The 11,648-nt window shown below is 47.6% G+C and overlaps 1 pseudogene across 1 annotated transcript; it reads left to right on the top strand.

Moving 5' to 3' along the window:
- The first annotated feature begins 738 nt into the window (after positions 1–738).
- Positions 739–4,960, top strand: LOC308268430 (bromodomain adjacent to zinc finger domain protein 2A-like; annotated as a pseudogene). Its single transcript has 2 exons — positions 739–2,913; positions 2,982–4,960. The product of its transcript is annotated as a bromodomain adjacent to zinc finger domain protein 2A-like (transcript).
- The last annotated feature ends 6,688 nt before the right edge of the window (positions 4,961–11,648 follow it).

Below are 11,648 nucleotides of genomic sequence, written 5' to 3'. Positions count from 1 at the left end.
ATTGTCTCAATCCGTAACATCACCAACATGGAGGTCATAGAGTCCCACCTACTAACCCCAGGCACTAGATTTCAACAGGCTAAACTGATAGCTCTAAAAAGGGTTTAACCTTAGCCAATGGCAGCCAGATCAACATCTACACTGACTATGAATATGCCTACCACATCTTATATCTCCATGCCTTGAAATGGCAAGAAAGGATACCTCACAACCAAGGGTATCCCCATACGTAACAGGAAGCTCATCCACAGACTCTTAGAAACCATCAAACTTCCTAAGGTAGCAAGTCATTCACTGCAGGGAACACCAGAGATTGCCTCTGTTACAAAGGGAAATCTCTTCCCAGGCACTAAAGCCAAACGGGCCACTTTAACTTTCCAAGCCCCACCTTCCCAGCTGATATGCTATTTCCCAAGGGAAAATAGAGCCATAAAACCCCTTTTTGTGCACGATGCACCTCTAGTGTTTACACTGAAGTGTTTCTCTGGGTGCCCTGTACTGAATGTCCCACTTGCCTCCCACCCATCCAAATGACCACAAACCGAGCTCCACTTGGGCCCCACAGTTGAGCTGTGTTCCCTTTCTCCTTTCCTGGGCCTGGGACCTCAGAACCCCTTCTCTGCGGGCATCTTCTTCCCTGCCGGTGATCATGGCACAGCCATGTGAACCGCACCCCCAGCCCCACCAAGGAGAGGCGAGCCCCAAACCCCAAGCCAGCTGGATGCTGCTGCCTCAGAAATGAAGGCAAGTGACCATTTTAACTTTACTAGCCTTCTCCCTGTACCTGCTACCTCAGGAATGAAATCCTCTCCTTCCTCAGGGGTGGGCCTCTACACTAATGGATCTCCCATGAACTTCCTCCAGCAAGGGAAAAGTTTGAATTGGAATGTGAATGTTGATGGCTTATCTACTGAATGTCACACTACTACTTCAGGGATTTTGAACTCCCGTTCCCTACTCCTCAAGCACCTCACACCTTCATCAGCCCAACGTGGCCTACGACTGACTCACAGTACCCATCTGCCAATCCTGGCCACCCCTTCTCTCCCAGTGGAGGGCAACCTTCATCCTGAGTCACAACACTAACCTTTGGTCTGGGAGCCAAGAGTTCTGGGCCAATGGTACCCAGAGTTCCATGGGGCTTAACTTTGACTCACAGGAACTGTATGATTCCTTTCCTGACCAGAATCTTGAGGTGACGCTCAATGGAACCCCAGGTTTCTTCATCTTCCCACAGACGTCTCCAATGTTGGGATCTAGCATCCAGACCCTTGCACCCTCCCAGGAGGCAGGCGGTGGGACTCATCCTGATGATGCAGCAGAAAAGCAGCTGACTTTAGTCGTGGCAGAGAATGGCACTGGCTTGATAGGCAGCCTGGAGCTGAAGAAGAGCAGCCAGAACTAAAGATTTGTGGCTACAATGGTCGGTCTCCTCGGTGGAGTCTTTACACCAAGAGGTCTCAGTTCTGGCCCTTGACCCCACAGTGAGTTGTTTCTATGAGCCTTCACATCTTCCTGAACAACTGGAGGGCACTCCAGTCCTTATTGCAGACTCTCCTGAGCCCTCTGACTCTCTGGCACCAGAGCAGTGAATGGAGCACTTTGTGGTATGAATGACACAGAGCTGATGGGTGCAGAGGACAAGCTGCCTCTTGAGGATAGCCCGGCGATCTCTGCCCTGGATTGTCCTTCCCTCATTAATGCTATTGCCTTCAGTCTCCTGGCAGACGATAGTCAAACAGAGGCCTATATCTTTGCCAGTCCCACCTCGCCACCTGTCTTGGTCGGGGGTCTGTCCTGCAAGATAACAGCTTTGACCTGAACAATAGCAGTAATGCTGAACAGGAAGAATTGGAGACTCAGGCTTTAGACCTCTCACTGCCCCTCACCCAGCCAGAGGCTGGTTAGTCATCCACGGTTCACTACACCCAGCAACCTCCCCGGCAGTCTCTCCAGAAATCTCCATGGCAATTTCTCCAGCAGCCTTCCCAGAAATCCCCCCAGCAGTCTCTTCAATTTCCTCAGCAGCCCTCCCAGAAGTTTCCTCTGAAGTCTCCTTAACTACCCCAGTGGCCTCCCCAAAAACTTTCCCTGTAACTTCCCCAGAAGTTCTCTTTCCAACAGCTTCCCCAGAAACCAAGAATGTCAGCAGCTTCCCTGAAACTACTGCTGACCTGGAAGAGATCACTGGAGAAGGAGTCACTACTCTTGTAGCGATGACATCCTGAGGAGACCTATTATTACCCCAGAAAAAGTTCGTCTTCCCCTCCAACATGGGTGATGGAGAGAGGTCCGCATTAAGAAGGGCAGCCACCGATGGCAAGGGGAGACCTGGTATTTTGGCTCCTGTGGGAAGAGAATGAAACAGTTCCCAGAAGTGATCAAGTGCCTGAGCCGTAACGTGGTACACACTGTCTGCTGCGTGCACTTCAGCTTCAGTCCCTGTATGCCTGTTGGAGATTTCTTTGAAGAGAGAGACATACCAGAGGCTTGCAGTGGGTACAACTCTTAGCAGAGGAGAGTCCATTCAGGAGTCAAGAAATTACTGGCAAAAGGGGCCAACCTCAAAACAACAAGAAGGCTAAGACCTAGGAAGTCCTCAACGTGAAACAGGACCAAGGTCAGCCAACCAAGGTCAAAATCCCTGAGCTATTAGGAGACAACCACCTCCCAAAGAAACCAGAGGCCCAATAAATACTGAACGAGGAGGATAAAACAAAGATGGATAAAAGCAAAAAGAAGATGAGGCAGAAGGTACAACGAGGACAATGTCAGACACTCCTATCCAAGGGCAGGTGAGGCCAGAAAAAAGTGGAAACAAGAGACCAGAGTTTAAAGCAGAAGGATGCTAAGAAGAAATTCAAGGCTGAAAAGGCTCCAACACTTCTGTTTTTTCTCCAGTCCGGGCCTGAGGTCGACCTCAAAAAACTAAGCCTGGGTCTTTGTACCCTATGCACCTTAAGTCCCCTGTCAGGGGTCAGGATTCAGAACAGACCCAGTTTCAGTCCCCTAATGGATTCCTGGAGCCAGAAGGCTACCAAAAATTTATCTCTGGGTCAAAGCCAGCATGACCTCATTCAATTAGCCTTTCTATCTTGGCTGAGCCAGACTCAGAGGCATGGTTTCCCTGTTGAGTAGCTCAGTGCTCGCACCTGATAGCAGCCCAGGAAAACTAGACCCAGCCCCAAAACAGCCCCCAGAGGAGGCAGAGCCTGATGAGGCAGAATCTGGCCCTGATCCACAAGCACCCTGGTTTAACCTCTCAGCCCAGATGCCCCAAAATGCCGCCCCATGCCATCTCCTGCACTTCCACTCCTCAGCTGCCTACCTTTTCCAAGCTGATGAATAGACCCAGTGCTACCAATCCCTGTTCACCAGTGTACATCTTTTCCACCCCCTTGCCTGGGGTGGCCTCTAAGAAGTGAGCAGGAGACTCTGAAGAAATGTCACAGAGTCCCACAGAGCTGGGACAGCCAAAAACAGAGAGGAAGACCTCCCAGCAAGACCTCCCATCTTCAAACAGATGGAGCAATGATACCTAACCCAGCTAATGCCCAGCCTGTCCCCCCTGAGATGCACTCAGGCTGCTGGTGGATTCAAGATCCTGAGAAGCTGGATGCCATGCTCAAGGCCCTATACCCCTGAGGCATCCAGGAGAATGCACTTCATAAAAAACCTTAACAAGCACGGGGACTTCTTGCGGGAAGCCTGCGCGTGGCCCTTAACTGATCCCATCTTTGAGCCCAGTCAGCTACTTGCCTTTCAAGAAGAGGTTATAAGCTGGTCCCCCAAAGAGACAACATTTGAGATGGACCTAGCTGTGCTTCAGTGGGCAGAGGGGCTGGAACAGTGGGTTATCCTGTCTGATCTGCAGATTTGGGGCTAGACATATCCTAGCCCAGACTCTATCCATGAAGGCTTGGCCTACTGTGAGCATCTACCTGACTCCTAGGAAGACATCACCTGGAGAGGTTGGGGCGGAGAAGAAGTAGCACCTCAGAGTAAAAGCACCAAGCCTCTGACCTGGCTGTGAGTGACTGGCTGCCCTGGAACAGAATGTGAAGCAACGGTACCTGCGGGAACCTCTCTGGCCAGCTCATGAAGTGGTGCTGGAGAAGGCCCTGCTCAACACACGCAGTGGGCACTGAGGGCGCTACCACAGAGATATCATATGAGATCACCCCTCGTGTTCGTGTCCGGCACCAAACACTTGAGTGGTGCCAGAGTGCAGCCCAGGTGTGCTCATGCCTAGGCCAGCTGGAGAGGTCCGTTGCCTGGGAGAAGTCTGTCAATAAAGGGACGTGTTTAGTCTGTTGGAAGGGTGACAATGATGAGTTTCTTCTGCTTTGTGAGGGGTGTGGTGTAGCTGCCACATTTCCTGCCACATTCAAAATAGAGGCTAGCCCGGAAGGAGATTGGTTCTGCACTGTCTGTTTGGCCCAGCAAATCAAGGAAGAATTCACTCAGAAGCCTGGCTTCCCAAAGTGAGGCCAGAAGTGGAAAAGTGGTTATTCACTGAACTTCCCAGAGGGTGATGGTCATTGATGCCAGGTACTATCAAGGGGCCGAGAGAGCCCAGAAGTACTTTGGTACTTAGAACAAGGGCTGTCTCCTTCCATGCGGAACCACCACAGTGCTCTCACATTTTGTGAAATTGTCTTGATAGGGATGGAGTTTCATGATGCAGCCTGGCCCTTCCTGGAGCCTGTGAACCCACGTTTGCTGAGTGGATACAGGCATATCATCAGAATCCTACAGATTTTTCTACCGTGTGGGAGCGGCTACTCTGAGGAGGGTGAACCAACTCAGAGGAGTTGGACCTGATGCCCTCTTGGTCTCTGACAACTCCCAAACCTTCAGTGAGAATGACTCTGAAGTGAGCGAGGCTGGGCACATCATGTGCCGCGTCTTTGGGAGCCACTGGGAGGAATTTTATCAGGGCAAACAGGCCAATCTGTGAGGCAAGGGAAGTGGGGAGTCACCTGTGGCATCTCCACTCACCTTCCAAACAAAGAAACCTGCCATTCTCACCTGCTGATGCCCTGGGTCCAGACTCAAGTCAGATGTAACCCTGATTTTTGACTCGAGCCTTGGCAGCATCCATGTCCTCTTATCCCAAATCTCCTCTCTCCCTTCCCCCTCTTGTTCCTCAAGTAACAGGTGCAGAGATGAGATCCTTCTGAACTGATAGACAAACAAAAAACCCCACAAATTACCCCCACCAATGGCCTTGTATTGATTCTTCCCACTTCTACCTAACTTTGACTAACCACACAGAGGAACATGAACCTCCCTTACATGCTCTCAAAGTCTGCTTTCAGGACCTCACAGGAGCCACCCTATTAGGCTAATATTCACTATGAGAAAATGAAAAGCCCGCTCCAAATGCCCCCAAAGGGACCCTCTTATGGCTAGTGTCCTTTGCATTCGGATTGTCTCAACACCCCTGGACATTTTTTCCCCTCTGCAACACTTCAGCCTAATGCTGCCTCCCAGCCAACTGGTCAGGGATCTGTACTCATCTTGTCCCCCTTTAGACCTGCTCTCCACAACCAAACCATCCCCATGCCCTCGTTTGCCTTCCTCTTCTGTTGCTTGCCCCAGGTGAGCAGTACCTCTCATTCCCATTCTCGTTGACACAGGCATCACCACGGCACTGGGAATCGGCACAGCTGGAGTCTCCACCACATATTTTCAGCAACTTTTTAAAGCCTTCACAGACACCCTAGATGACACGGACCAATCAGTCAATCTTCCAAAACCAAACTGACTCTCTGGCAGGGTCCATACTCCACAACAGATGAGGATTATGAAATAAATGTTTTTCCTTACGAGGGCTTGTGTCTGCAAAGTATGAAGAATGATACTTCAGACAACAGAAAGACAACAGAAAGGCCAGCAGAGAGCTTACTGCAAAGAGAATGGAAGGGGAGAGAGGCAGGCCACTCTCATGGGCAGCGGGGATGCTGGTGTCTGGCAGCTGCCTTATGGACATTATTTGGGAGTTGCCCAATCCGTGCACCAGCAAGTTGCTTGCAAATTGCTTTCTCCTGAAGTCCACGTGATCTACCAAAGAAAGTTGCAGGTCCCCCTAGGGGCTTTGGCTGATCTTAATGTCCAGCAGGTGTCTTCTGGTCACTACCTGGGAGTTGCCCAGGCTCAGTGCCACCAATTATACACTGTTTTCTCCCGAGTTCAACATAACCTGTGTGAAAGAGAAAGAGTTTTTAGAGGAAGGAATTCCCAAGCAGGTAACCACTTAGGATGACTTGTCTAGGGATTGTATGCTCCTTTGAGTTTCCTTTCTCAGTTGGGGTCCTGGGGCCATTTACTAGCATTTAGATAGTGTCCCTCTTGTGTCTCCTTTTCTCAGTTGGGGTCCCAGATGTTTCCTGGGGTTGCTTATGGGCAGGCACAATTGGAGTTTTGTAAACATCTGGTCACTCTCAGGAGGCTTTTAATTTTGTTAGCACTTGACATTCAGGAAGTTTGGTCCTGTCAGGAATTTTAAAATTTAGTTAGAACCTGTTGCCTCTCAGGGAATTAAGTCTTTCCACCGTGGCCCTCAGGCCCTATCTGTCTATTCTTTTTCTACCTCCTCAGTTGCATCTTTCTTCTGCCAAGAAGGGAGGTGTCTGCTTCTTTTTACAGGAGGAGTGCCGTTTCTATGTCAAGTGATATAGAATGATTTGGGACACTGCTCAAAGGTTAAGGGAGAGAGTAACTCAACTCCAGAAGGAATTGTCTGGTACCTGGGGACACTGGTCAAACTGGACCCTGCGCTCCCTGGATTGACCCCATTGTGAGCCTCTCCTCATTCTTCTTGACTTCATAAACTTTGCTCCTTAATTTTAAATTTACTCTCTTATTTTGTCTCATGAAGGCTTGACTCCATCATCCAAGGCTACAACCCAAAAGCATATAAACACTGTTCTCAGACGGTACAGATGCTAGAAGTTGCCCAGCCCTACTGATCTTGATGGCCTCATACCTCAGGAAGGAACTCCAGAAGAAAGAACACCACCCTTTTATCAAATCTTGGCCTCAAACTTTATTTATTTATTTATTTATTTATTTATTTATTTATTTAGGTAGTGGGGGAAGAATCCAGGGGCATTCTACCTCTGAGCTACACCCTCATCCTTATTTTTTATTCTTTATTTTGAAACAAAGTCTCACTGAGTTGCAAAGGACCTCACTAAGTAGTTGAGGCTGTCCATGAATCGCGATCCTCCTGTCTCAGCCTCCCAGATGCTGGGATTAACAAGCGTGCACCACCACGCCCAGCCCCAAACTCTTTTTTTTTTTTTAAAGAAGTTTATGAGAAAGATAGAAATATAGAAAATAGAAATACAGCTCCATACCAGACTGGCATGGAGGGGTGACTCGAAATGAATATACCCCCCCAAACTATTTTTTATTAAGAGAAAGAGTGTAGTAAGTTAGATGGATGGCCAGAGCAGAAACAACTTCATTTTGTGAAAGCTTTTTACTCACTGGAAACATCCCCCTATTTTGCTAACTGATACTCCCCCATATCTTGTTTGGCACAGACTGCAAAGGACCTTTAGATAACTCCTTTCTTGCATCAAGGATCCCCTGATTTCCTGCCTTAGGAGCTACCTACTAGAATTTGAACTTCCTTCCTGATTAACCTATATAACTCCTCAGTCTGTGAACAGACCATCTTTTCCTGGAGACAACGCCCCCTTGCCCAGGTTTTATCTCAATAAAGCCTGTTGTCATAGAGCCATCTCCCTTCTCCCTCTCTCTTTCTCTTCCCTTTTTAGGGATAGCCAAAGAGATTTGAGGAGAACTGTGAAAAGCCCAGGTCTGATAGTAAGCACTTAAAGTGCTATTATCAGCTGGGCGTGGTGGCGCACGCTTGTAATCCCAGCATTCTGGAGGCCGAGACCTAAGGATCACAGATTGCAGACAGCCTCAGCTACTTAGTGAGGCCCTTTGGAACTTAGTGAGACCCTGTTTCAAAATAAAGAATAAAAAATAGGGCAGGGGTTATAGCTCATAGGTCGAATGCCCCTGGGTTCCATCTCCATATCCACACCCACACAAAAAAATTTAAAGCGTTATTATCATTGTAATGCTTCCTGCCCCACCAGTGTACTGAGGTCCATACTAGCATGCACTTGGAAACCAGTCACACCTGAATTGAGTCCCTGAATTATATTATGACCGTGTGTGTGTGTGTGTGTGTGTGTGTGTGTGTGTGTGTGTGTGGAGAGAGAGAGAGAGAGAGAGAGAGAGAGAGAGAGAGAGAATTCACATCCCAGAGGCTCACATTCCTCCTTTAATTAAAGGGGATTATCATATTATCTTCCCTCCAGATGCAATTATGAAGAGTCAGTGAAGCGTTCACCTAGTAATTGCTCAGTATGCAGGGCCAAAAAGCTGGGGTCATTGGGTTTTCTGTATTTCAACTTAAATTAAGTCTTTCTATATTTTCTGATGAAGTAATATATGCTCACTGTGTCAGAGGGTGATGGATCCATTTCTCACCTCAGGAACCTAGGATCAGGGTGGGTGGGGGTCCTTGGCTTCCATGGCAGAGAGGAATCTCAGCATCTGTCATTTAGAGACAAAGACAGAGGTTTATTTAGGGAAGTAGGGGATGCACGCTCAAGGGAGATGTGGGACATCTCAAGAGGGAGAAAGCAACTTTGGGGTCTCTATAGTCTTTTTTATGGGAGACCCCATGAGGGGCCTGGGTAGGGGTGCATGGCAGGGATGAAGGGGTCCTGTCCCTTTTATGTCCTCAGGTTCCCATCATTGCATTGGTGGGTGTTGGATGATGCCTGGGCCTGACCAATGGTCATTTTGGGGGATCCTTTGTTTACCAAGCATCTCAGGAATTTCAGGTGGGACAATATTATTATGATTAAACATAAGGTCCTATTGAGGACCTTTGTCTAAAAAGCAATAGGCTAGATAGGCCATTATGATTAAAAGTGTGGTCTGTGAAGGGATTTTTTCCTAAGAAAGAGCAAACCCTGTAGGGTAAAGATAATGAAGTTTCTAGATATTAAAGCTATATTTTCCTCTTTTCTTTCTAGTTTGTTTCCTTTTTAACCTATTGTTTTTATTTTTCCTATCCTGCTTCAATTGAAAAAAATCTAAATAGTACAGAATTATGTAAAGTAGAAAATGAAAGTCGACTTACCCGCACTCCCTAATCACTGCAGACGGTCACGTAGCCTTTCAGCATTTCACATCTCTTTAAGTACACGCATGGATGTTCACACATGTTCATGTTCTCTTTGAGGAGGCTGAGAATTCAGACTTCAGAGTCATAAAGATCCAGGTTCTAATCTTTCCCTTGACACCTATTTGCTTTGAGATACTGGGAAAGTTATCTAATAATTACTCTACGTCTCAGCTTCCTTTCTGGAAAAAGAAAATTCATGGAAACATATAACTCATGCTTTGGGAAGGAGTCACGGAATGGTGCAGAAGGATTAGCTCTGTGCTCTCACATAATCAGGCCTTGTAAACACTCAGGCTATTGTATATATACTTAAGGCTACAGAGAGTACTGTTCTCTTTATGTTGTTCTGCGACTGCTTTGCAGCTTAGTAAGATGTCTCGAATCTCTTTCTATACCAAGTGTGTCATTCAGCTTCTCATTTCCATAACAAAATATCTGAGATCACCAACTTAGGAAGAGGGACTGTTTATTTTGGCTCACGGATTTGGGGGTTTTAGTATATTGGCCCTGTTGCTTTGGGGCCTGTGGTGAGGCAGCACATTGTGGCAGGAGGACATGGAAAAGCAATGTGCCCACATGGTGGTGGCCAGAAAGAGAGAAAGAGGGGGAGAGAAAGGGCTGGGAGTTGGGCATGGCGGCGTATACCTGCAATCCCAGTATTTGGGAGGTGGAGACAGGAGAATCTCAGGTTTGAGGCCAGCCTCAGCAAATTAAAGAGATACACAGCAACTTGAGACCCTGTTTCAAAATAAAAAATAAATAAAATGGCCGGCAATGTAGCTCAGAGGTAGAATGCCCCTGGATTCAATCCCCAATACAAAAAAAGGGGGATGGGGTCCTAATGTTCCCTTCCAGGGCACAGCCCCAGTACCTAACTTCCTCCCATTGGGCCCCACCTCTTAAAGGCTCCACCATCTCCCAGCTGGCAGCAAAGCTTTGGCCCATGAGCCTTTGGGGGGGCATTTTCAAACCACAGCCCCAGGACTTACCTAATTTGATGCAGGGTTAAGGAGGTGGACCCTTTGCCAACTGTGTATCCATAAGTTTCTGCTGAGTGCTGCCGTGGCCAGCAATGAATAACAGAGGCCCCCACCTGTGTGGGGCCCGGGCCCCCCAGCTTTGGAGGCAGGTGATAGCCTATATGTCCAGGAGGTGGCAGGCAGAATCCAAGGCAGGACGGCAAGTAGCACAAAGAAAGTGGGGGTCCTTTTCAACCATCTCTGTCTGTGTTCTGTGTTCTTGGGGCCTTGCGTGACTTCAAAGGTCACATTTTGTTTCCCTCAAGGGCGCAGTGTGCTTAACTTTCACTCTTCACTGGGGGCGCGGGGTCAGAGGGAGCAGAGTTCAGGCTGTCAGGACACCAAGCTAGCTAGATCCTGAGAACCTGGGGTCATTGTTTCACAGAATCTGCTGTCCAGACTATTTTTGAATTGACATTATGATTACATTATAGGGTTATTTTCATTCCTTTTTTTTTTTTAAAGGGAGTCTACTGGTTAGAGTAAATGGCTATTTTCATCTTACCTCTCTTCCCATAAGACATGTATTGCTCTTTAGTTCTGGAATTTGTTACCTCTCTTTTCCCTTTCCTCCTCTCCCAGGGCCAACTCTTTATGATGGATGGATTCAGTATCCCACTGTCTTTGTTTATCTGCTCAAATCATGTCACAAAACTTAGCTCAGAGGCCCTTGGATTATTTATTACTATCTGCACCTGTTTATCTGTTTTTTTAATTTTTAAAATTTTTTATTTAGCTGGGCTTGGTGGTGCATGCTTGTAATCCCAGCGCTTGGGAGGCTGAGACAGGAGGATCACATAGGCTCAAAGCCAGCTACTTAGTGAGGCTCTCAGAAACTTAGTGAGACCCTGTTTCCAAATAAAGTATAAAATAGGTCTGGGAGTATAGCCTGGAGGTAGAAAAGCCCCTGGGTTCCACCCCCAGAACTATACACAGATAAAAATAAATAAATAAAAATAAAATTTTAAATTTTTTTATTTCATTTTTTTGCAGTACTGGGGATGGAACCCAGGGGCATCTACCTTTGAACCACACCCCCAGACCTATTTTTATTCTTTATTTTGAAACAGGGTCTCACTGAGTTGCAAAGGGCCTCACTAAGTAGTAGCTGAGGCTGTCTGTGAACTGTGATCCTCCTGTCTCAGTCTCCCAAATGCTGGGATTACAAGTGTGTGCCACCATGCCTGGCTACCTGTTTCTTTATGATAGAGCTGATCCTGGATTTTTGGGGACCACTTCCTTTTAGAGGGGACAAACCTCAAAGTCCCATCTGCAGAGGAGGTGCTAGGAGAACCCAGAAAATGTTAGCTGTCCTGGGTCAGGAACAGATTTGGTGATTTTGGGGGCACGGGATAATTACTATATTAGGACCAATAACAACTTTTTCCCTCTGGCCGGTGTGCTGT

Source organism: Muscardinus avellanarius (genome assembly GCF_963383645.1).
Source record: "Muscardinus avellanarius genome assembly, chromosome: 10".
NCBI classification, from domain to species: Eukaryota; Metazoa; Chordata; class Mammalia; order Rodentia; family Gliridae; genus Muscardinus; species Muscardinus avellanarius.
The sequence above is the reverse complement of the archived record's forward strand: the minus strand, read 5'-3'. Positions and strand labels throughout refer to the sequence as shown.